This window comes from Anser brachyrhynchus, assembly GCF_964034855.1.
Source record: "Anser brachyrhynchus genome assembly, chromosome: 17".
Lineage (NCBI taxonomy): Eukaryota > Metazoa > Chordata > Aves > Anseriformes > Anatidae > Anser > Anser brachyrhynchus.
In genome coordinates, this window is record NC_137710.1 from 13307386 (window position 1) to 13334249 (window position 26864).

The 26864-nt window shown below is 43.5% G+C and overlaps 1 protein-coding gene across 6 annotated transcripts in view; it reads right to left on the minus strand.

Annotated features, from left to right (window-relative positions):
- LOC308179437 (uncharacterized protein) overlaps positions 1 to 26864 on the minus strand; it is a 131272-nt gene that overhangs the window by 78426 nt on the left and 25982 nt on the right. For 4 of the 6 annotated variants that reach the window (XR_013940367.1, XR_013940368.1, XR_013940369.1 and 1 more), the window contains exon 1: positions 214 to 920. The exons of the other annotated variants lie outside the window; for them this stretch is intronic. The gene's annotated coding sequence lies outside the window, so the exon portion shown is untranslated. Of the gene's footprint in view, positions 1 to 213; positions 921 to 26864 lie in introns of those variants that run through there. 6 annotated transcript variants of the gene reach the window in all.

A 26864-nucleotide genomic window follows, 5' to 3' on the forward strand; every position in this document is an offset into this window, starting at 1 on the left:
AAATGCAGTAGTGACATCTGTACAGTTTCAGAGGCCACAGATTGTTTCCATATTCTAATTACTACATCTCATTACAATGAAGAAAAATCACTTCTTTTTTTGAGTCGCAGATGTGAAAGGAAGATCTTGTGGTTAAAGGATTCACAGAACTCAGAGGCCTACATTTTTTCTCTTTCCAACTAAATTGCAGACTTCCAGCACAATAACACTCACTTTCTTCCACTGAGTCTTGGAAGATTTAACGCATCCGTGTTCACTAAGTGTTTTGATGTCCTCATTTAAGTGACTCATATGATCACTAAATACTTAAAATACCTTGCATGCAAAATTTTGATCATCACAGCTCAGAAAGTTTGGAAAGACGAGATACTCGTCGAGATAATTCTTTATGGACAATTTTCTTGTCTTAATTTTGTTTTTAGAACACTAGACAATTAGGGGATACTATACCATAGTTGAATTTCTCAAAACATAGTCTGTGATTAAATCATTGTTATGTGAAAAAAGCCTGTAAAAGATGATAGTGTTCAATTCATGTAATACTGCTGACCTTTTAGCTTTTCTAAGGCATCCAAGACACAGGTCAACTACAAACACTGGTTCAACTGATCAACTGCACCCCGATGTTGTTTTCAACCCAGTGCCACGCACTACTAATGTAATTGTATTTAAATTTAAGGCAGCAATTGGCTGGATGGGTGATATTGTCAGCAATCTGCAATTCTTCATCAGCTTTTATAGACTGCAGCATCTTCTTTGGAAACTCTGAGTTTCATGTGAATGCTTGAGCAACAGCTGGCATGATAAGGCATGCATACTTCTGTCCAAAAATATGCACTCTGGGTGCGGTGTGAGGAACAAGGTCAAGGGACATGAGCCTTCAAGGCCTAGGTCCTAGCTGGAGAGCTCACATGGTGGAGGAGCACTTACCTGGTGAGGCACAGTAGGGCAGCACTCTTTTAAAAGGGGTTTTCATGACACATGAATGGAAGTCACCAACGGACTGCTAAAGAATTTAATGAGATTTATGCAGAAAGAGGTTTTTAATGGCACAAAAAATCACCGAGCTTGAATCTCCTACTGAAGCTCTAGAGCCAGAATACCTAAAAGGCTATGAAAAAGAAACTCGTGATTTTTTGTGAAACACAAGCAAATTGATTCAGAGGACACTCCTCTAACCCAGAAAACTTGTCCCATGAAGCAAGGTAGCTCTGCAGACCTGCAGAAGGTCCTGTGAGCCACTGTCTGGAAATATAGGCATTTTCCTGTTCCAAAAATGCAGACGCACCGTGTCGTTGTGGGGGATCCCCAAAGTGTGAGTTACCTGAATAGAGATGTCATTTTTCACCTAAGTAGCATGCCTAACTTGTTTTTGTCAGCAACAGATGCAAAATCAGAACTCTGGGGTTTCAGTCCCCGTTCAAGCTACAGTTATCCATTCTTTCTCTCCAGTTGAGCTCACATTGACATTCTGCAATACAGTTAACTGCAGAGTGAGTGACATTACGGTGGTGACACCAGATCTTTGCAACCTGAACTCTCCAGTATAAACAAAAGGCAGAAATGAATCCCCTGTCTCCTGAGCATTAGCAGTTCCTCAAAAGAGCAAATGCAGAATTGCTTTCCTTATGGTCAAAAATGAATACTGCAAGGAAGTGACTGGAGGGCATTTTAGATTTCATGTTAAAGAAACAAAGCACAAATTGACTTTTTATAAAGGTCAAGTGAAAAAATGGATATCTTAAGGCTGCAGAGAATTTCTACTCTGTGTTCAGTTCTGTTTATATACAAAAACGAGGAGAAAAATATTGTCATGGCCAGCTTAACAGATGATCTGGCTTGGGACAAAGGAAAGAAAAAAAGAGGAAAAAAAGACCGTTTTTTCATGAAAGCCTGGTATTATACACAATATCATTTACAATAATTTTCCTCAATGGAAGTTATTATGTTGCCCTTTCACAAACCATCTCGGCACTAATAAAATCTATCCAGCACGGCTTGCACATAACCTGCAGGTTCCAGCATTTGCCACTGGTTTGTGAATCAGTTGGTTATGTGCTGAAACAGGTATTTAGGATACATAATTAATCCTCTATTCCAAAAATAAACAAAATAACAAATAATACCCATACTGAAAATCATACTTTTACATTGCTTTCACATGAGCTAAATCGTGTCCCATGTGAGCTAACCAAACAGCTTTGTAGTAATTTCAATAAAAATAATAATAAACAACAACAACAACAACAACAACTCCTGAAGCTGATATTTTAATCTGAACCAGTTTTAACCATTACACATCTGGTGACATTCATCCCACAGTTTGCTTTGTTCATGCCATTGCTCAATTCACTGCGGTCTCAGTACACTGTGGTTCACCTCCTACACGGGAGAGGAGCACTCGGACCAAGGACACCACAGCCTGATGAAAAGGAAGCAAGAGGGCAGCCTGGGGGAAACAGCAGCAGCACTAATGGAAACAACAAAAATCAGAATGGTCAGAAACACACAACCTAAAAAAAGGTTTTGCTGCTTCCTTCCCTACAGCCTCTCAGTGCTTTCTTCTCCCTGCACAAATACTGCACGTTTTGTGTGCTTGCTTGGGAAGGAGGCTACTCCCTTTCCAGAGATCACAAGTGTGTTTCATAAGGGGCTGAGCAAGCTCTTCAGAATAGAAGCCACTGCCCCCAAATGTTCATCTCCCTCCATCTGTACGCGAGCCCTCCCTTCCAGCCCCCTTTAAATTTTCTACTCAGGGAGATCAGGGTTGTTGGGTCTTTAATCTCCTCCTCACAGTTTCACATACAAACCTTGGCTTCGATATTTGGACACATTTCCTTCTTTTTTTTTTTTTTAATTCTCTTTTGAAGCCAAGTCGCTGAGTGAATCGTAAAGGGAGAGAATTCCAAGAGCGTTAGCTTCTCTGCTGTTCCCAGGGCAGGTCTGGGCCAAAATAAACCCCTGCCGTGCCAGCAGCAGTTACTTACAGTCAAACACCAGGCAGCACAGCACTCTGCAGCTTCCCAGTCCGAACTGTCTCCCATTGCCCTTGTCAGAGATAGCCTCCTTAGAGACTCTGTCTCCGGCTGCACCCCTTCCCATGTTCGTCTTGAGTCACAAACTAACGAGCAGAAAAGAAAGCAGGGAGAAGGTAAATAGTCTGCCTTGGATCCCGAAAGTCTCTGCCCAGAGCACAACCTGCTTTGCTCCAAAACTTTTCCGTTCCCACCCTCATTTCTGCTTCGTAGGAAAGGTTTTAGAAAGTAGTTACCGAAAGCGGTGGTTTACGGTGTGCCTTCCCTCCACCACTTCTGTTCGCGCAGTGAAGTCGGATGCCGAAACCAAATTCCTGTTAAAGAATTCGAGGAGCAAACGGCCGCCGCTTCACGGATCTCCGGTACGCCAGGCGGGACCAAACCTGACGACTGGGCAGAGAAGTAGCAGGCAGAGATCTGTCACCCAAGTCAGTCATTGCACAGAAAGATGCAATTATTTTTACCTTCTGGAAAGAAGCTTAACCTTAAAGCTCAAGCCATGGTCTGGAGCCCGTTACTACAGCTATTTGATCACGTTACAATTGATTTAAAGAATTTAATATCATTGTCTCATAAATTTCATTACAATCATGGGAAGAATTTTCCCCACAGTTGTTTTCAGTCTTCTACACAAGTAGGTGAATTTGCACCAGCTCTGTTCACACCCATTTTGCATAAACATTTATACCACAACTTCTGGTCAGTGTTGTGTTTGTACAGAGTAAATTTCATATGTTTATGGGCAAAAGGCTGTACAGGAAACGCCTGAGCATTTGATCAACCAGCAAATGCAAACAACACCGTGACAACTGCAGTTTGAGTGATTGTCAAATAATGGCAATAAACTGTCCATGAGCAAGCCTCAGACATGCAAAATTTCATACATTTATAAAACGATGTCTGATCACTCATTCTGTATAGACAACAAGTATAACCAAGTAAACCGGGGATACTGAAGTGACAAATTATTGCCAGAGGTTCTGTCATCTTCAGGGTAGAGCACTGGAAAGCCTCACACTCTAATTTGCATGAGGTATGCCAGTAAGTCTTCAGGAAAATACCAACCCAATCTATCGCCCGATCTATTCAGAGGCACTATTTCCTCATTTTTTTCAACGCGTCTTCGCACTCCTCTCCAAGACCGGTAAGCTCCCTGCTCACAAGGCTGGCCCAGGAGACAAACAGCTCAACCACTCGCACCTCCACGCCCCGCCTTAGGGAAGAACCATCCTTCAGGTCACTTTGATTCTGAGACGGCATCACTGTAAACCACAGGCTTTTACAGCGTTAAGGCATCAGGAAAGCATTCTCTTTAGCATGGTCATAAAAACCTGAGAGTGTTTTTGACCGCTCAGTCACAGATTGAAGTGCCTAAGCCTGAACGAGGAGGCTAAGCTGGGAGTCCTCATTCTCTCACACATACACACACACAGACACACTTTTTGTAATTGGTTCTGCTCTAATCACAGCTCCTCCCTCATGCTTTCCTCTTCTTTGTATTTATTCCTTAGCGTTCCTAGCTCCAAATACCAGCCACTGCAGCAAATCCTCTAGTTCTCAAGGGCAGTAATAGTAGAAGGGATTTTTTAATTCAATCAAATGTCTAACAAATCACAGGAATTAACTGGTCTCTTTCATTTGTGTTGTTTTTCTCATGGTTGCAGTCTCCTCTCACTTCCACCCCGATCCTTTTTTCTGTTCCCCCCCTCTTTTCTGTTTCCATATGAATCTGACTTTTCATTTTCCCCATCCGCGTTCCAGCTCTCTCTCTCCCCCTCTCGCAGTGCTGCTGGAACATGCAGCAGGAAAATGATGGATGATCACCTGTCACAGCTTGTTTATTATAATTCAGACAATCAATTACACATCCCTAATGCTGGTTGTCCCGCTGGAAATTTACATGCTCGGCACAGACCAATGTGAAAATGGAATCTCATTTGCCAAATGTCTTTCTGTGGGTACGGCGTGATGATTACAGTCTGGTTGTTTCAACAGTTGTGTGTGTCTGACAATGTCATCGCTTACTGCTTGCCACAGGTCACATTGCTCTGAGGCATTATTTATTGTGTTCTGCAGGCTGAGGCTTTCAGAGGACAAAGATGTTGCTAAAGCCACCGTGCTCAGGGCATGAAGGCAAGGTAGATCAGAGAGCAAGCACACAGCTCCGGCGCCCATCACCTGCCTTTGTTTCCACTGGTGTGAATCCTTGTACCCTCTCCACCTTCTTTTCTTTTATGGATGACTGCCTTGTATTAAAGGGCTCCTGCCTTGACAGGCAGGGCTCTGGCAAGGGGAAAAGCTGCTCATGCAGCTAAATAATCCCAGGACAGCTAGGGATTTAATAAGGAGCAAAGAATTGCAGATAAATGAGACAAAGGGAAAAACCAAAAAGAGCTTGTAAGCGTTAAGCTAAAATGCAATAGGGGAGTCTGTGCTGAACCTGCTGGGAAAGGGTTCCGTGGATTTCACTGACTGATTTGAGTGGTAGGGTTCATTCTTCCACCTAATTAGAAAGAAGGTGGGAGATCCTGCAGGGAAAAGGATGTAGAGAATGGACTGAGCAGCCCGTCCTGGGAAGGTTTTGATCTGAGGGAGCCACAACATCAGGAAAAGAAGGGAAAATATAAATATCACGTGTGAACTGTGTTAATGAGCAAATTTAAAAACACAAATTTCTGTAAACTGTATGCCCATCTGTGAATAGGGACACGCGTATACATGCAAACATGCATAATATACAAAGGAAATTTCCTCTCCCTTAGCAGGTGAGAAAGGCAAGGATAGGAAGGTACCTTTCTTGTCTGGGAGCCAAGTTTCTAACATCTCCCTGTTAATTGGAGAGAAGGACATAAGAATTGTCCCATTAAATCATCTTGCTGCCTCAGGCTTGCTGTTCTCTGGCACAGAAGTCAGCTGCTTCCCTCCACCTTTCTGCTGGACACAGACTGGTTTGGATTTTGTACCTAAAGAGCCTGAGCAAAAAAGCACCCACAAAGTCACTCCCAGAAGGCTCGGGTGGAAGATGGAGAGTAAAATTGTTATACCCACTTTCTAAACGTCGGTCTCAGTCGTGCATGTGGCTGTACTTCTCAATACAGCAGTTAATCTGTCGGATTAGTTACTTCACTTGGTTAAAATTATGTTTGAGTATTCAGCATCTAAATGGTGCTCTTCGATTTCACGCTGTGCATTCATTTGTTTTTCTGCTTTCTGACTTCTTAGAAAATCCTTCTGTTCTATGGTATTATTACATATTTATACTTGTATTGATATCAAGTGCACTTCCAAAAAATTTGTATAATTAATGGCTTGGTTTTCTTTATTTTTTTTTCTTCTTCTTTCCCTCCATTTCCTTCTCAGTAAAGTTACACTTTTCTTCTTTGACCAATTTCTGACTAGCGTGACTCCATGCCAAATTGTGCCACCACAAAATAAGGAATTCAAGGAAGTGCAACTGTCTTACTGCCACCGACTACAGAGCTCAGGTGCCAAAACTGGAGCAGGGCACTAACGGGGCACTAGGGGAGCAGGCCTCATCAAGCATCCCAGTCGTCACTGTGGGGCACTTGCAGAAGGATGGATACCTGCTGATTTGAAAGACCTTCACACGAATTCACAGGAATCGGAAATATCTCCGGGAGCAGTCCTTTCTGTTATAAATGCCTCAGCACTGAACAGGACGGTCTCAAAGCAATTCAAATATTTCTGCATTCTCTCTCCTCAAGGCATTCACCACTGGCTCAGAGTTCGGGGATTTTGGAAGACTTACGTGCCACAGGAGGAAGAAGATAAGGAAGGACACATCCACATCATTTAAAGAGCAGATGTGGAGCAATAGCTCAGACATTGGCCTGTATGAGAAAGGATGGCAGTGCAAACACTCAGATACAGGCACACCAAAGCACGCATACAACACTCAAAGGCCAAACACAAATTCTGTTGATCTGTGCATGTATGTAGCTCTACAGACGTAGGCTCAGGCACGCATTATGATAGAAAACTTCAGACTTGGCCATATCCCGAGTACGGTTAACCATGCAGGTTATTAGAGTATTGGCAAAGTCAGGTTGGATGCCCATAAAAGAGATGTTTCATGGGACTTAGATATTTGTGTGCTGGCTTTGTGAATGGTAAACAGTTTGTTTCTGCATTTCTCATCCATATTCTGCATTCTGTTTTCATTTATTTACGTGCGGTGCAATCTCTTGTTCACCGAGGTTTTATCAGTTATACACGTACAACGTATGCACGGATGCAGAATTTGGCCTACTGTGAGTGACAAAGAGAGGAAAATATCTGAGGGCTTTTGCTCCCTGTTTTCTTTCTGAGCACATTAAGCTTCTTAAGTTTGAATGTTCCTACTGAGTCAGATATTGACAGACATATTTGCCTTTTAGTGCTTTCAGGTTCATTGGTTGTGTGAACTTGAAAACACAGCTCGTAAATATGGAAAACATCCTCAATTTCAAAAGAGAACGTCGAGGCATTTGGAATTAGAACCAAAATGCAGATAAAAAAGGAGATAAAAAGGAGGAGATTTTCTCCTCCCTAAAACATGTATTTCATACATGAAATATTGTCCAAAAAGAAAGACCTGCCCAACGCATTTGGGAGAAATGCAAAAACTAATTTCATTTGTATAACTTTGGACGTTCTCAGACACAATCAGACACTTCAACATGGGTTTTTGCAACAATAGCCAGTGTACTAATCTCAAAGCCTGAACAGAAAACTTCATACAGAGAGGCGTACCTTGGTTGGATTCCAGTGTTTGGATGTGATAATCTCGCTCCATGAGACTGAAATGTATTTTCCCCACTTATTTTAATATTTCCATCTAATTAATATTTTATAGCAGACAAATACAATACAGTCTGCTTGAACGCAATACCACGAGCCTGTGCTTGTCATAAACGAGGCAGCCTCAGTGCACTGCATCGGAAGATTCAATAGAGTAAACTCTGACCTTTGAGTAATAGAGAAGAGGACTGGTAGATAGGAAAAATAACATAGGATACTCCTAACCTACATCTTCTTTCACTTAAAAAAATCAGAGCATTCTACTCTGTTACTTCAGATTCTTTGATATCCAAATTTAACTGCAAAACTCAAGAATTCAGCCCAATGGATAAAGCAATTGTCACACACTACAATAAAACCTCTGATTCTTACACAAGAAGCTTCCAGTGAAGGTTCAGATCTATGAGAGTGAGAACAAAGAAGTTCTTGTCTCTGTCCAAGTTACTTTTCTTCCCTTGCATTTTCTCCCCCCTAAAACAGAGTATTGATGTCTTTGCTTACTCAGTACCAGTATATATTTTTTTCAAAAATAAGTATACGAATTTTAATCTGTGAGCACAAAAATATTAGCACTGTCTGCAGAAAAGCCATGACATCTATGACACCCCAAAAAACCCTAGATTAAATAACAAGTTTCTACTTCAATAAGCAGGACTAACCCTAAAGAGGGGTGGCCTGCTGTTCAGAAGAGTTGCCTTACCAAAGTGGAGGACGAGCAGTGAGTCTTCCCAGGCAGCAAAATGGTGATGTACTGATGAGACTTTTAAAGATCTTATGAACCAACAACTGTTTTTTTCTCAGTTCTGTGTGCACATAAGTCAGAAAACAGGCCTTTTTTTCTTCCTCACAAAATACAGACAGAAGAAAGTACATAGCTTGGGATGACAGCTACAGTTCCCTGAGTGAACAGATGTATGAGATGTAGTTGTGTGCGACAGCAGAGGACCGGAGCAGATAAATTTAGAAGAACCTCTGAGACCTTTGTTCCTATTGAGACCATGTGTGATATCCATGGTACTGGGCTCGGCAAGTCTGTGTGTAGCAGATCATGTTGGTTATTTATTCATATGTTCAAATCTCTGCCTCGGCAGCCCTGTGAAAAGTAATATTGGCTGCAAATCCCACTGAGTCAACTCAAACCATAACAAAGCACTCTCTCCCTCTGCATATACATGCACACACATGTATACACACACGTGTTGACCATGGTGGTTTTGTTTTTAACTAACCTGTTGTTAGAGGACCAGCACGCTTAGCATTTAGGCTACATGTGCATCTAATTTCACAAATGAGGCAAGAGCATGTGAAAGGGCTTGAGTCCTTCTTACATAGCACAAGGCTTCCTGTGCTCCTGAGAGTTCTGTATGAGTTGGCATAAAACAAAGTCTGCTGAGGGGGTTAGGGAGGAAATGGAGCAATCAAGTGTGTAAGGAGTCACTGCTACCCACAGAGGGAAATGTCATTCTGAAGCCGGCTGAAGTGAATCATATTGAACCCTCAGCCTCTTTTCTTTTTCTTTTTTCCTACTCCTGTCTTCAGAAAGATGCAATAGTTACTAATAGGAAGAAATGTAAACAAATGCTAGCTCTTATTGCTGTAAAATCCTAATTGTATACGAGAGAGTGTTTGGGATCAGGAAGGCCACCTCTGTCATTACCTGTGGAATGTGAAGCCGGGCTGAAGGAGGAGGGAGCGCTGCGGCATCATTACTACTTGGCTTGGTATATTAGCCAGGCTGTGAAGATCAAAATGGTGCCAGCTGTCTGCAGGTGCTTAGTGAAGTAAGATCTCAAGAGGGACCCTGTAAAACAAGGCGTGCTCTGAGATACTTTGAGTGAGGACACGGTGCCTCCTGAGCCTGGTGCTAGCTGCAGAATGACTGCCCTGAACAACTGCAGGACTGTTCACAGCCCGGGCTGCTGGCTTAGGCAGCCAACCCTGATGCCTTCTGTGCCAGGCTCACAATTCGGTCAGTTCTACCCAGAATGTGAAGTACACCTTGCCTCCTCGACAGGCTAGAGACACACACAGATATATGAGTCAGGGAAGGTTTGTGTGCTCCCAGGGGGGTTTTCTCACTCTCCTGCATCAACTACAAACTTGGGAGCTGCCGCAAGACTCACTTCCAAACTGAGGTGCGGCCAGAAAATCTAATCCATTAAAGAAGCTTTTTTCCTCCTAAACTTCTACCTTGTGAAACAGCCAAATTCTCACACTTACAAGGAAAGTTCCTTTCCTGCTGCCCCCAACAAACTTGCTGCAACTGGAATTCAAGTTTGCTTATTACGGTGGACTCAAGTTACACCAGACGTCTCATTCCTCCTCGCTCTAACTGGTATTTTGCTGTTCATGCAAGTCCCGCTGTTTTACAAAACAGATCCTTTTCTACATTATTTTTGTTACTTATTCGTAGCATAGGAGCACTGAAAAGTTCTCCACCAACTCAGTTTTTGACTGTTAGGCACTACACAATCACATGCAGAGGGACCACCTTTCTATCACAGAATTATAGTCTAAACAGGCGATGCAGACAAAGGGCAGAAAACCAAGAGGCAGAGAGAGTTTACTTGTCCAAGGTCAAAAGCACAGCTGGTAATACAATCTTCCTATTCTTATTCCATTACTCAAACCACTAGGCAAAAGTGTCTTCCTAGCCTCCTCTCTCTCCAGTTCTTATCCACCCGCTCAAAATCCCCCAACTGCGGCGTGTAAACACTGCGCAAATCAGTAACACATGTGGAGAGCTCGGATGCTACCCCGTGCAAGGGATATGCTGAACCTGTCTGGAAAGCGCGACTCAAGACGCACACGAGACGTTGCACGTTGTCACAGGGCTGAGGTGCAAAAAGGGCTCGGTTCGTTCTGCAGCGCTACCCGGCAAGCACCGAATGCTCTCTGCTCCTACTGACAGAAGCTTTCGGTTCCCTGCAGCACCCCAGCCTCATGTCAGCTCCTCTCTTTCTACACCATCGAGCGCTTTTACAGACATTGCCAACTGATGCATGCAACGTATTTCTGAAATAAAGACCAGGTACTTGTTCCTCCTCTGTGGGCGCGCTTCCCAGAGCAAATGATTCGTGTCGCTCGAGTCGGAGCACCGCCATCCGTGCGAGCGAACGCCTCGCTCTTCACGGGTTGCGGGAGGTAGCAGAGAGGACCCACGATTTCGCCCGCAGCATTCCTGGTCTTGCTTGAGTGCACTTTTTGACAGTTAAGAACGGAGTTTTGCTGAGTCAGGCAGCTCCCCCAGCTGCTCACCGGAAACACAGCTGTTATGCAAAAATAACCATGAAGGCGACAACTTGGGCTTTTTTAGAGAAAACGAAAAGCAAAACACAGTGACCCTCAAACTCAAGAACAGGCTCCTGAAGCTGTTCAGTTAGATGCAATCCTACTTCGTGCACCTCTCCTATTTGGGGCCAGGGCCTGTGCTGAGCACTGTCCTGTTCTTTTTAGGCTGTGTCTGGGTGACAGGGCAGGAACCAGAGCCATCTCCCCTCCTGATTTTGCTGATCCAGACCGGGAAATCTGAGCTCACTGTTTAATTAGGAAAGGATGGGGGAGGGTGACAGGCAGGTGGACAGCTAATAAGTGGAACCCCACATTGCAGCCCATTGCCTGTATCAGGTTATGGAACAATATCGAACCCGGGCTGGCCACGCTGCTGTTTCCTTTCGCCTGTGTCCACGGCGTCCCCAGTTGTGCGGTGGCACCTGTTCCTCTGAATGCGAGCACAAGCTGTTCCCTCGGCGCTCCAGCACATACGAGTCACGACTCTCAGATTCAGCAGCTACTTGGATAATGCCCTCATTTCTTAAAGGGCTCCGGCTCCATTGCTGCTGGCCAGCTCAGTACCACCCTGCACAGAAACTGCTCCAACAAGAGCTGAAGTCTGGGAGAGGGCGGAATCAAAACACAGCCACCTGAAATGGGGGAAGCTGAGCGATCACAAGCAAAAAAAAAAAAAAAAAAGAAAAAAAAATGAATTGGCTTCTTTAGGTAGCCAGTGGAAGATCTGCAGTGCTTTGTTGATCCTGAATGTGACCAGCACCGAGGCGTCTGCTACGTGACCTCATTTATCACGGTCCCCTAGCTTCCAAAAAGAGTAGCAATACGTAGGGAAGCACACAGCACCCTCATCCTTTGGCTGGGTGACGAGGAGGAAGGAGAAATGAGGGGGTGTCTCTCTGTCCTTCTGTAAAAGCCCATGGTTTTGTTCTACACAGCATGTGCTGTAGATGGGCTAAACCCACCAGGCTTCTCAGCATCCCTGCCATGGATCTGCTGAGACGCCCTTCAAGCCTTGGGCACAGCGTTCATTTTGCCTCCAAACGGGCCAATTAAAGGTCAGTCCTGAACAACCTTAATCTCATTTCACCTCTCCCCAGCCGCTGAGGGAAGTGAGCTGCCCTTTCCCTCATCCTACAGCTGCTGCCCGGGGAATTACACCTAGCAGTCCCCAGCAGATTAATTTGGAGAGGCCCAAAGTGGCAAATAAGCGAAGAGGGTCCTGTGGCAAGACGCAGAAAGCATCATGTTAATGGCCCCAGAAATCAAAATGAAGAGGATAATTAAACGTAGGCTGGGAAGGAGGGAGTAGACGGGGGCAAGAGAAGAAGAAAAGTTACAGTGGACATTCAAGCGAGGCAGCAAGCAGGTATTAATTCACATAGTGGTTCTGTGAACAACAACGGGTGCCCAGAAATTCTATTTAAAGGCTGTAATATTAATTTAATGGGGGAAAAAATCTGATACAATTCCCACAGAATTTTTCAATTAAATTAATGTGTTGGGCTTTAATGGATATCTTAAGTAGCAAGCATGATTAACAGAAATACTGCATAAATTACGCTTATATATTTCATTTAAAAAAAACCTGGCACACGGCCTTGCCATGCAGGGAACCTTATTCTTTTAAATACAGTTACAGCTGGACGCCAGAGTTCAGAATTGCCCTGCTCGGAGATGAACCATTTCCTCTTGGGATTTTTCTCCTTCCCATAGTCTTGACCAGCAGCAATGCGATTCCAGAGAACCAGGAGGAGCTGGAGCTGTGAACCATGCTCTTATCCCCGTTTGTACAGTGTCTGGGGAACGCGGGTCTGGGCTGTGCGCAGGACTCCAGAGTTGCCGCAATACACCTGACGCGTTGTTAACCACAGCTTCCTGCGGCAGGAACGCACCCCGCCATGGCTGAACACTGGGGTAAGACGAGGCCAGGCAATGTAGCAAGGAAGAATTTTAACGACATACTGCCCCCGTCCTAACCACGGTGCCAGCACCACGAGCACAAAACCCAAGGCTCCAAGAATGGTACAGATGTAACCACAGCATCCTGCTCAGTCCTCCACAAAACAGACTTAAGGGCTTTCAGATAAGCTGCCCAGGTCGCGTAGCCCAAACCAAGCCCTGAACTGTACGGAAATAAGCTGCTCAGTCAACACCCCATCTCCAACCTCGTTCCCCTTCTCAACCTCAGACACCTCCCTGTTGCCATTCACAGCCCACACGACTGCACCCTCACGCAGGAGAGCCTCGGTGCCGACCGTTTTGACCACTGATACCTCATGTGGTGTTGGTGAGGCCCTCCTAAAATCACGCTGCATTTCTCCCCCCTACTTCCTGCACTAGTGCATAGCAGGAACCAATGCAGAGGTGTCCAGTAGCAGATGTTGGCCATGTGTTACATGTGGTGACTTTTAATTCAGGCAAGAATTGCAGTGCTAGAAGAAGAGGTCTATGTATGTACCAGTGTGGTGGGGCAGTGCCCGCAGTCAGCACCGATTGCTCAGGAGCAGCTCTGCAGTGCACCTGGAGAGGAGCCACTGCTCTCGTGGTTTCAGATGGCTCATCACCGTATTAATTAGTGAGTGCTGTCACATAGCTGGCTTACAGATTTTAACATTCGTAATGCAGAGGTAGGAAGAGTTTTGGTGGAAGCTCAAGGCATTGGTTGTTGCAGTACAACCACTTTTAGAAGCTGCATATATCATTTATCAGATGAGTTCAGCATAGTTGTACCCCAGATCTACTGTTTTTTTAGCTTATACCCACACATCGAGCTAAATTTTATCACAGAGATACCACACATACATTTCATACTTCCGCCCACACAATCCACACAGAGATGTATTCAACAAGCTTTACAAATACTTGAATGAGAAGAGGATCCTGCAGATAAAATAGATCCAAGTTTTATTCTCAGCTTAACTACTACGCGAACCGGCCGCTCCTCTGAGCAATTACTAGACACCAACTTTCAGCAGCAGTGTCTCTCACCTCACTCTTAATTTTGGAGAACTGGGGCTCCAACTCTCCTCTTGCTTAGCAATTAGCCCTTCCTGAAGAAAGCAGGGGCTGATATGCCCTGAACATCAGGACTCAGTTCCTCCAAGTCAAGCCTTCAAAAACGCTAACTTTCTGAATTAGCGGTAATTTTGAGTATTAAAGACACAACAATTAACTTTCTAATTTGCAAACCTAGTTCAATAAATTTTTACAATTTTCATAATCATGAATCCTAAATAAATATTTCACCCAAGCACTTTAAGGCTGCTGGACAGCAGGTGCTAGTGAATGCTAGGTGTTACTATTTTTCTTGTGAAAATCCTATCAGCAGCTCCATGCTGTGCTATCCAGGACAGCCTCCAATGAAGAAAAATTGCTTGTCACTTGCTGCCTCAAGATGCGAGATAGTTAAAGTTAAGCAGAAGCCATATTGCTGTGTTTTCTCTTTCTTTCATAAAACACAAATAAAGTACCCTCTGGAAATATGTGAGCTGAAGTGACAGGCATCTCTTGAATGCTTTTAATTGCTGCCAAAAATAGTCAGAAGCTTTTATCAAAGTTAACACAGACAAAATTTTCATGGAAAGCATCAGCTCCATGTGAAAAGAAGCTAGCTATTTCATCAGTTAAAATAAAAACAGCAATTACACACTTTAGCTCTTCCAAAAATTCCATTTTACCTTACAACAGTGAGGGACATTTTAAATACAGTGGAGAATGTGTGACACTTGGCACACCAGCTCACTTCTATCACTGCACAGTAACACCATTCCCTGCCACTAGTAGGCAGATTTTAATCATCTTCTTTTCATTATTGTTACAATAGTCCCTAATAATGCCAGTCAAGGACTAGAATCTCATTTGCTAAACTCAGCATAAAGACAAAACGCTCCCAGCATGTTCAACAACAGACGTATTTAAATCACGCATTCAGAGCTCCTGTAACCTTGTATCGCTGATAAAAATTCAAGCTGAGATAGGGGAAGATTTGCTCCCGGGTTACAAAAAAAATTATCCTTCTCTCGTTATAAATGCAACCCGTACATGCTCCCCAGGCCAGCAGGAGGGCCTCTCGTTGCCCAAAGTCCTGTGCACTATAGGGTCAGCCATACGCAACCGCTTTGACCGAAGACATTGGTAGCGCTCTGAGTGCTCGTCCCACCAGCGCTAGCGCGTATCTCATGTTATAGCCAGGCAGAAAACAGTTTTCTTCTCTCCCAAAATGTTGCAATTTCTTTCCTCTTCCTGTCTCATTTATCATCACGAAGAGCTAAGAGGTCTCCTAGGCTGTATTTTTGATTGTTTCCCCCGTTTTCCATGAAACAGAAAGAGACTGAGATGTCCGCGTACTCAAGGCACTCATGTGGAAAATTGTCAGTCTGCCTGCTCCGGACCTCTGACCTGACCTAGATCTGCACCACCGCAGGTAAATTCTCTCAACATGAGGCTTTTATTATTATGGGATAGTGTTCTGGGACAGGTCTTCCTTCTAGCTAAAGCTAGAAGGGTAGAAGGTCTGGACCCAAGGGACAACCCTGACAGCATTCCCCAGCCACATTCTTGACAAAGAAGACCCATTAATGGGTGTTTTCTGAAACATAAACTTTTTTTTTTTAAACATCCTGGCCAGCTGTAGCCTAAAACCTGTATTTCCTGAACACTGACACCTCCCAGTCAAGCCAACGCATTCACAAGATGTACACAATGCAGAATCAGGCTCCTTGTATTAAATTTACTATTTTTCCAGTTTGTGGTATTTAAGTTTTGCTTCTCTGGTATCCAGAACAAACATACATCAGCATGAAAAGAACCCATTAATATGTCTAATGCTTCCCCCCTAAAACTACCATGATCTCACCACTTCCAAAGCCCAAAGGAAATTAAAGCACAGCTCAAGAGGATGGCGCTGAAGGATACAACTTAAAACCCACAAAAGCTGGGAAATTTCTGTGCAAAGGCTGCAAATCCGGGCTTGGATAGACGCTCATAATGAGCTGTAATAAAATTATTCCAGTCTGTAACCTGAAAAAAAAAGAAAGCTTGCCATGTAGCAAACAGGAAATCCCAGAATTTATAGATGACCCTGTTACAAAGCAAATGTTTTGGAACAAATCGTTCTTTCCCTAGCGCCTGTTTTCCACTGTTTTCTCTCCTGCACTTTCCCCTATAATCCAAAGGCCAGAGCAGCACCGTCTGGCTGCCGCTGGTAGTGGCACTCCTCGGGCCCACACCCAGCGGCACAAGACGTGAGCGACTGAGCAAGGGACTCGGCCTGAAAGCGTGCCTGGGTTTTTTCAGCTCTATCAGCAAGCATAATACAAGGTATTACCCTCTCCCTGTAAAACTTGCCTTTTTCTGTTCCCATTGATCATTGTAACCGGAGTACAATTACTTCTTCTACTATAAAACTGAAGTTTAAAAAGCCTGTGCCTAGGTGTGTGACATGTGGAACTTCTGTCCTCAGCCAATCCTAAATTTCACCTGCTCCTTGTACGTGCAGTAAAGGGGACTGCAAGGAGAAGAGAAGCAGCAGCAAAGAAAACACCCTTCGCCAGCTCCCCTCCTTTTCTTCTGCTGCTCGCTGTGGTTCAAAGACTCAAAGGGACTGCTGAGAAAAGGGGGAGCTCTCAGTAACCCAGGTGAAGGTGGTCAGAAAGGAGAAGCACGGCTGGGTGCCAGTCTCACCAAGACAAGGAGGAGCCGCTTGCCTGCCTTCCTACCACCACAGCCCTTCTCACTCCTTTGGGAAAGAGACCCGTGAGGTCAGGAAATGCTGCGAAGAGCCACGCAGCACATCCCGCGCGGCCTTTGGGTCACCTCCCAGAGGCGTGCAGGACAGCTGGAGAGGCTCTGCAGGACTGCAAAAGGCCGTGTCCCTAAACGCCTGGCTCGGGAACGCCTGCTGCCCCACTGGTCTTAACCCAGTAGCTGGCAGGGCTGACAGATCTGCCCCGCGGGCACAGTGAGCATGTGCCTGCACTTGCTCCAGGTAACAGGGTCACGCAGCAGAGACTCTCTGTTATCTGTGCTTTTACAAAAAAACAGGCGTGCCAAGGAAGGCTGGGCTCAGCTGCACCTGAAAGAGCAAAGTCTGTGCTCCCAAAGGACAGCGTTCACTGCTCGACATGACCCAAGGACTTGACTTCTGGCAGTACGGAAACCATCTATCAGAGAATCTCTCTTTTCCATTTCTTTTCTTGCTCTCATCCTATACTAGGACTGTTTAAAGTAACAAATAGACATTACAAAAATGGCAAAAAATACACACATTTTTCTTCTGCAGCTATCAAATTGCCTGGGTTCCTAAACACTTTAAAAAAACAGATATTGAATATGTCTCTCCTTAGCGAATTTACTCTGGAGCATAAAGCATTTCCCACAGGAAGTCTGTGAGGCTCAATCACTATGACACAGTCAAGGGAAATTTAGACAGTCAAGGGAAATTTAGACTGATGTTTGAGAAGCCAGGACAAAAAGGATCAGCCCTTCCCAGGATGAAGAGAAGGTGCCTCAGCTAAGTGGGGCTGGCAGAGCAGCTCTGAAATTCTCTTTAGATATGCAATTACAGTTATCCCTAGGGGTTTTGCTTTTGTGATGTTGCTTTTTAAAACCCTTCTCCAGAGTCAACAATTTGCCTGAATCGCTTCTTACTCATTTCATCTTCATGACTTCTGAAGGCATCTAATGAGCCACTTTGAAGTTTGCCTGAAAACAAAACAGAAAAAAAAAAAGGCAACCACCCTGAGATGACATTAAATCTTTCTCCTGAAACTATAATCTTCAGGATTAGAGCTCAGCTCAGCTTTGTTTTAACACTCTGCTATCTTTGGATTAATGGACTTTGTCCTTATTAAGTTGAAATATCTTGGGGAGCAAATCCAAAATGTGGCACCTCTGATAGAATTATGCAGCCTTGATGGGCTATATACAGACTCAGAGCTGGGTCCGAAATTAAACATTTGAGGAAAGCAGTTTGTTATCTCAGCTTCTGTTCAGAATACCATCTTGGCCCAGTCAGTTCTTAAAACACTGCAGGTGCAATTGTGTGCAATTTAAAATGAGATAAATCTGGAGTTGCTCATGGTTTTCAGCAGAAAGTTTTAGATTTACAGTGGTTCGAGTGCTTAATCTGGCCTCATATCCCTTGGTCAACCCCGCATATGCACACTCATAAAGCTACAGAAGCAAACATAATTAAAAACACTATTTAACTTTATTGCCCGACTCCCTTCTCAATATCCCTCCACAAAGATGCATATTTTTGGTAATTTAAGAAGAAATCAAAAGAGTGGAAGATCTATGGAGATACGGCCAGTCTCTGCTGTGGCTGCAGCCTGCCAAATCCATCAGCTATGTGGTTTACATGGTTATTGCCATCAGTTGAAGAATTTCTTTCTTCATTTTAAAAAGAAGAAAAAAAAAAGCTTTTCTATTTTTGAAGACAGCTATCAACACTTTGTTATACAAAAACATTTGAACTGTCTTGTAAAGGGCCCAATTGTACTGTGAGCTAGTTCTTCCTGAAGGGAGTCTGCAGGCTTCAGCCAGTTTATTCAATCATCTGTGCTAAGACTGATAATGTCGATGTGAGAGAGGCTGGGATTGTCAGCCTGTCTGAACGCTGACAGCTAGGGACAGATTTTCAAAGCAGCTCAGCTCCCACATATAAATGGCCACCTCTTAAAAACTGCCTCGCACGCAAGAAGCCATCAGCGTGCTGTTTGCTGAGCAGTTTTTGAAATCCAGCCCCATGACGGATATGCAAAGATAGCCAGCCTGCACAGAGGAATCCATTTCAGATTCTCATGGGGTATTGTGCCACCAGCACATGTGTTACCAGAGGAGCTTGTTTTTTCACTCTGCATTTTGTTAAAGCCAAATCCTAGGAAGGAAGTGAGTCGTGGCACTAATCAGAAGGTCCACGTTGTTCCAAAATATGGGCAGGAATGGTAACAACTTATTTCACTATTTGTCTGCATTTCTCTTTCTGCGGCCATGCACAGAAGGTAAGTTTGCAAAGTTCTCCATTAGAGCCATACATAGGTTCTCCTATTTTAATAGATCAACATCTGATGGAACAGCTGATGGTGAGACATCATCCTCTGTCCAGCCTGACACATGGATGGGATTAGATTTGATTTAGGCTCTTTTAGCCGAGACTCCCACCTTAATTTAACAAAAAAGGGTCCCTGTTTGTCAGCACCTTCTCTTTTTGCTGAGGTTTTAGACTGAAAATTCTTGATTTTTGTACGGAGGTTCCGAACTAAAAGGTTCATTTCAGCAGAGGTCTCATCATAACCTGACAGTTAATTTGCCACGAACTGCGAGTTTTAGTCAGCATTGTGTGGTTTTTGAGAGCAGTTTTGATCTGAACAGCAATACACATAACTAGTGAGTCACATAATGAAGCTTCAGTGCTTAAAGGCAAGGAGGACACAGCAAGCCACACCTTTGACATTTTGCCCATTCCTCTCTGCTACTCGCACCAAAACATCATTAGCTGTGCAGCTGCTGGTTGGAAAGGTTTCCATAACTCCATGATGCACCAGCACAGTATTTGAGAGAGGCTATACCTAGCCAGCACGTACCCTTCGTTCCCTGATGGCACGTGCAGCAATTCAGAACGCCTTTCTGCAACCACTAGACACCTTCAGGTTTCTCTCCAAATTCGTCAACCCTGAAGAAGCTGTACAGCATTAAGCAGAAGTCTTACTGAAATTAAAGTATCTTTCAAACTATATAGGCCACAATACTGAAAGATGGAATAGGGACAAATGAAAAAAAAAACAAACACAAAAAACAGAGAGTAATTGTTTGCAAACGTGCACGAAAGGTAAGATGCTTTATGACAGCTCTCTTACCTGAAAGTAGCATTTGGGGGAGAGAAAACTTCTTTCTTCTTCAATGCCTTGAGAGCCAAGCACATAAATATAAGCTACGAATTCATTATTCTGATGTTGATAAGCAGGAATCCAAACTACCAGATTATTTATGTGCTTTAGATAGCTAATTTTGCTCTAACAGCCTGCTAAAGAAGTAGCTATTTTATTTTCACAGCTGCTAGAGCCTGTTCTAAGGAAGACACACACACATTGAACTCTCTCTTGGGAATTTTGTTACTATTTAACCTTAAATTAGAATGAAGCTTTTAACAAGTATTTCTGAACTGAAAACATATGTCTGTCCTTTGAATATTTGAAATATAGCATCCGATAAGTAACACTGACTACAGTGCAAAGCAACTTCAGCTACAAGAACACTTGTTCCAGTACCGCAAGGAAACTCAGCCCAGTGCTGCATTACAAGTTAGGAAATCGGGTATCAATATTCTCCACTGGGTAAAGATGTGCTCCCAGCCCTACTTAAGACCAAAGTGGAAGATGAGGTTTGGTGGCCAAGGATCACACGACTGTTAGTAGGTCTGTTTTCAAGGGGGATGAAATGTAAAAGAGACAGAATAGGTAAATAGTGGGCTCGTTTGCTACCTTTGTGAAGTAGCAGCCTTTTAACAGTCTCCCCTGGTTAAAACCAGCTGAATAGCAGGCTTTAAATCCAAGAAACTAAAGGCTTCATAGAGGAAATTCATCTTTCAGTTGAGTTATTGCAATAAATAATAAATGGAAACTTAAGAAGCTGATTGTATTGTGGAAGCCCAAATCACAGCCGAGACAGAAACTTCTAGGAGTGTATCAGGGTGACAAGACTCCTTTGTATGTTGATTAAGCTCTAGAAACAGCAGCTATATTGACTGTGAAGCTTCAAAACACGTCTGATTGAAGTCTATTATGAGAATATACTCAACTCTTTTTTTCTCTGTGTTGCAGTGTTACCAGCAAGGCCGATTCGATTCCGTATCTCTGCTGCTCCTTTGTAAACTTAAAGAAGTAGCAAAAAAAAATCTGGCTGTCAGCCTAAAAGACTTTGGGTAACCATCAGTATCTTCTGTTAATATAAATAAAGCCTAGATCTGCATAAAATCACGGCCCTCAAACATTTTCTCTGGTAAAAGATAAAACTAAGATAGTCTTACTTCCCTTAGGCCCATGTTAATCGGGCAAGAATCCTCCAGTATAAACGAACAAACTCAGCTCAGTTTAGAGGATTTTTTTTAACTACACAGCAGACACCACTGACAAGTGGTCTCGGTGGGATCACCGTGCTGGTCAGAAGAGGTTCTTGAGATCTTGCAGGAGATTCAAGCAGACCTGAACTCTGTCATCTAGTCAAAACACATCCTCAAAGCATCACAAGATTCACCTGTCAGCAGAACCTGAATTCTTGGGCTTTTCCTTGCATTTTCTGTTAGTGTGGCTGAAAGACGACCCCCAAAGATCTGAATGTGCAGCTGCATGGCAACTACCTTTTCCTGTTTATACTGAACGTAGACAAACGGTGACCTAACATCATCCCATAAAGTGGTATATACTTCAGGGAGACTAGTAAAATAAATAAAAATGCACACAACAATGACATTCTTAATTCCATGGCATTTGAAACCGAACTTCACTCGCTTCCTTGTGCTAGCAGCTGAGAATTTGCAGATACAGAAACCCTGAAAAACGCACACGATACCTTACTTCTTGCACTTTGTTGGCATTGTCTTCAAGACGACTGAGTGCATTTGGCCTTGTTTTCACTCACAGCTGCATTGATTTAAGTAAAGAGTGACTTCAAATTCATTTATTCAAATGTTGGCAAACGTCTGTATGATATGTTTAGTTTGGTTTAGCTAACATGGATTCAGAATACGCAGTAAACCAAAATTAAACATGAATAAGGCCCTCTTAAGTTGAAATAGTTGTCTGCATAGTGGATGTTTAAGTAATGCTAGTTTCAAGTTTTTATCCAATTGACTTACCCTCACTTTCACATGTAGAAGGGGCCCCTGTTTCAAATGCCTCTTTTTTTTTGCCAGAAAAGTGCAAGGTAGCTTTGTGGGCTGGTAAAAATTCTGTTGAATGTTTCTGAGACAACTGCAGGCCACTTTGGAGAAAATATCTGTTAAGTACCCAAAAAAGAAACTAACCTTCCTTTTCTGCTTGAACGAAAAATGGTTTATAAACTGTAGATGAACCTCTAATCTGGTAAATCTCAAAATCTATGAAATGGCTTGGAAAACAGCAGTGCAGGGGAGGAAGACATTATAAATCATCTAGAAGAAGAAATACAGATCCTGGGTCCACCTCCTTCTTGCTGGGAAGAGCACATACAAGTTTTTCTGGCTACTGAGTAGTGCCATTTTTTTAACTTTTATATAGGAAATCAGCACCGTCTGTACTACAGTGATCTATTACCAGGAGAGAGGGGTTGTAAGGGAAGGGGGGCAGAGGGAGAGAGAAAGAAGCTGCCAGCATCAGGCTGCAGCTCAGCCAATGCTTGATTGCAGGTATAAACATTACACGCTGTATCAGCAAAGCTGTAGAGAGTCAGCCATAAACCTCCCAGGAGGGGCTTTACAGGGAAGGCTGACAATGCAAGTTCAGAGTGTGTGTGTTATTTGGAGACATCCTGAGCAGCTAAAAATACATAGCAGTCTTTAGAGAGAAAGCAAAAGGGAAATATTTTCCTCTTTCCAGTGCAAAGGGGTTGGGGGGAAGGAAGGAAAGAAGGCGTTACCAAAAAAACACATGGAACATCTAGCTTAGGGAAATCCTACAGGAGCGTATGTAAGCAGGTAAGCCACCTGTGCTGGCAGTTGTAGCTGTAGGTTCCTGGTGCTTGAACTGACTTTAAATGTAGGGAAGACTGCAGCCAGGGGCTTGCTCTAATCATCATTGCACTATCACCTTTAATAACTTGTCTCTGCTTGAGCAGATCCAGCAGTCACACAGCAGCTATTAAAACTAAATTACATTCATTAATAGAATTTCCACATTCCTTCCGTGTATGTATCCGAATGTCGTCTATAAACGAACACTGAGCTTCACCAGAAGAACTCACAGCATAAAAATACTGGTACTTTGTAAGGTGTGACAGATGCAAGAGGTGTGCAATGTTGGGAACAGAACACATAATCGGGGGTGCTAGCTCTTGTTTTATCCTGCTGTGTTCCTCTCCTAAGCAGAAAGTATTTTGCTGAGACCCACAGCTAGAGTATTCAAAATGGCTCGTAAAACCACGGCTACATTTTCAAACATTATCCTCTGGGTAGGACCCATTTGGAAGAACTGTTGGCAATGGACAGTTCTGCAAGCTGCCTATGCAACTTCAACCACCTGCCCTTAGAGAAGAGGTCTCTTCCTAATCTGGCACGGGACTAGAAGTGTTCTCTAATAGAAGAAAAAGTAAAAATAGAAGAAATAGAAGAAGAAGAAAGAGAAGAAAGTTTTAAGCTGTTCCATCTGATCAAATAGGAGCTACCTTTTCTAACCTTCTTGTTCTAATGCAGGTACCCCATTGAATACAAAGCTGCCCCAAACAACCTTTCCTTTAGAACTGCCCACTTTAAAACCTCAATCACTCTGGGGACTCAGGCCAGGACTCCGAAAAGCTGTTTTTTCCTGTTACTTGAATGAGAGGTCCTCTGATCAGTACCAGCTGGGGGGACATGTCCCAGGTGGCATTTCATGTTCAATGTGTGCAAATTTCTCAGAACAATAATGTGAGGATAGATCGTGATTATAGGTAATGACCAAGTGAGGTTATGTAAGTTGAGACTGAAATATCTGTGTTATTTTGAAAGCCTCTAAGATGTAGGATGAAGGCAAACATAACCAAGAAAACAGTAATTGCACAGAGTAAAGACTCTGCAGCGCTGTAACGACTACAGAGAGATAAACTGCAATCTTGATACAGAGGGTGGCTTGCACTGTGGCTCATGTTGCCACGTCGTCCTGGAAATAAGTTTAGAGCAGTTCCTAGTGCCAGGAAGGGCTGCTGCCTCTGCCATAGATGTTAAGTGACCCTGAATAAATCGCTCAGACTTCCAATTTATCAGCCTATACCGCAAGGATGACACGCATCTCAAAGTTGTTTAAGGAATTAACTCCTTAATGTTTGTAAAATGATTTGAAATCCCTCTGTAGAGGGTGCTGTAGAAGGGCAGACACATTATTGCCATCACAGATTTTAACTACGATAAGAAAAGCTCCTGCAGGAATACACTACTAGGGAGCTTAACGCGGCTGTTAATCCTGCAAGGCTCTGATTTGCAGAACTAAGTGCAGGAGGTGCAAAGAGTTGGGTTGTGAATAAAAATGACCCTTTACACCTCTAAAGCTTTTACTACTCTAAAACTATAGAGCATCACATATATTTCAAGCACAAAAGGAGTATTTATGGTCCCAGAGGGCCAGCAGGCCACCCCACCAATTTGACAGGCTCAGAAATGAGGCAGAAGGAGTTCTAATACAGCAAAAAGCAGGCTTACTGGCAGGCAGGGCAAGGGAAGGACCAGAAATGGAAGTGCAGAGGTCCTTGCAGAACAAGATGGGGATGCCTTAGCAGAGGAAGCACAGGTAATAGCTAACAAAAACGTGAGAAACCTCCATTTTCAGAAGCAACAAACCTAATGAAGAGCCGTACTGACAATCTGAATCTGCATCTCTCTTCCCCTTTTCTCCTTCCTGCCTAACATCATTTCCTTGGGGAAGATTTCAGTTCTTGTTCACCTCTGCTGCGATTCCCTTGAAGTCTCAGCTGTTCCAGGGAAAGTAAATAGGGTTTAAAATTAATTATCAATTAAAATGAGGTTAATCAGCACCAGACTTGTCATCTATTATCCTTGTAAGTGAGACAATCCTGTCCCCCTGCAAAACCCCTACAAGGAACAAGGCCAATAAGACTCAGCAACAAAGCCTGTTCCCTCGTGACCTTTGCTATGTTTAGGAAGAACAGCTAAAATAAGCTCTAATCCTCAGCCAGGCCAAACACTGGCGAGAACAACTGTATTTAACCCTTTTGATGCACTGTGTAAGCAAAGTGTCTGGAGAGCAGAGCGCGTTTATTATCCTATACAGCCTGTTAGTATATTAGTTATAATATATTCGCTGGATATAGACTTCCAGCAGCCTAGCATGGAAGCAGTTAACATCTCCAAAGCCCTCAGCCACTCCATCAGAATATTTCCTACTCCAGATTTTTGGTCCTAATGGGATATGCTGGGTTCTACAACCATTTATACAAGCCTTTTGTTTCCAGTGCCTTCTGTGTTTACCGTGGTGATATCCCCAGCCACACGACCAGGACTATGCAGGCAACTTGCCAGGAAACCAGAGTCTGAACACGCTTACCTGCAATCTTAAATTGACAGAAAGCAAGAAATCTCACCGCTGGCATGTGCCAAGTATGAAACCCCAAACTTTCCCAGACATACAGCAGATACATAGCATGCCTGAGCTCTGACCTGTGCCAATGATTTATATGCCTTTATACTCCAGAAATCTTTTAAGGAATGGCTCAATTGTTACCCATCAGTTTCTGTATCTGTAACGTGGGAAAGTATTTAGCAAGGTAAAAAAGTTTGTTATCATTCAATAGAAGATATCCGTGGATGCAGAACATATCTGCTTCTCAGGGTTCAGATTTACACATATTAACCAGAGAACAGGCACAGACCTATGACAGGATGCCCGGTGCAGTCCCAGGGCTGCTTGAGAAGCACCCTTGCCTAATAACTTCTGTGAGTCTCCGAAACTTTTCTTAGGATTTTATTTCTTGCTACAAACCTGGAAAAGGAGACTTTTAGAGACACAAGTGAGTAAAGAAAACTCAAATCCTACTGAGTTGAAAAGACAACGCGAGCACTTGGCTCCTCTTTGTGTGTTTAAAATCTCCCAGAATCAGACTTGAACCGTGGACCTTTAACACGGGATTAGAAGAGAACACTGATTATTTTTGAATCTGATTGCTGCCTGCTCTTCCTTGCATTCAAAGCCATAGAGCAGAATTATGTGTCCCTTTTCTAGCATCTCTTTGGCCTCTGTTTTCATTTGTGTGTGTTTTTTTTCCTGCTCCTATTGAAAATAATTCAGTAGTGTTTGTGTGTGTGTGTGCATGCACTAAACTTCACTCCCAAAATACATATTTAAAAAAAAAAAGCACAAACCACAAGAACAATTTGTTCCAATCTGCTTCTGCAAGTTGTTAAGGGGGAAGCTCAGCTGTTGCTGCCCTAATGGGCTTTATGCAAAGAGCTTCCTGCCAAGAACTGCCACAGAGCTAGAGCCTCTGCCTGTGCTAAGGCTTGGTGTGCGTCTTGAAATAAACGGAGCTGATCTATAGGATCTGGAGAGCAGCATCCCAGAGGGTGCAAAAGTAAAAGACTAAAAAATCTTGATGCTCAGCTACGCACAAGATGAACCTGGCCCCTACTTGTGCTGAGCAGATGCCATAGAGAAGCTCCAAGGAGCAGAGTACCAACGCAGAGGGTACACCACGGGTACGGATGGAGTCGATTTACAGCATGGGAAAGCGACAGATTCTCCAGCTTCCTTCAGTGCAGTGCTTTAACCCTGGGATAACGATGGCAAAGGCAGCAAAGAAAGGAAATATTGCTGTGGTGAGGCCTCATGTGAGAACTAAATGTGGGTGAAGCCTCACGTGGAAACATGTTTGCCTGCTGTAATGTGTTCTCTCACGGAGATATCTTCGATATGACACGGAAACACGTGTTATCAGAAAATAGCCTTGCTGTTTGACTAAGCTTTGTTAAAAGGAGACTTTTCCTTAACGGAAGCTTTGGCATGATAACATCAGGTTACTTGGTAGGAAAGGAAAAAAATAGATTTTGCAGGGATTTAC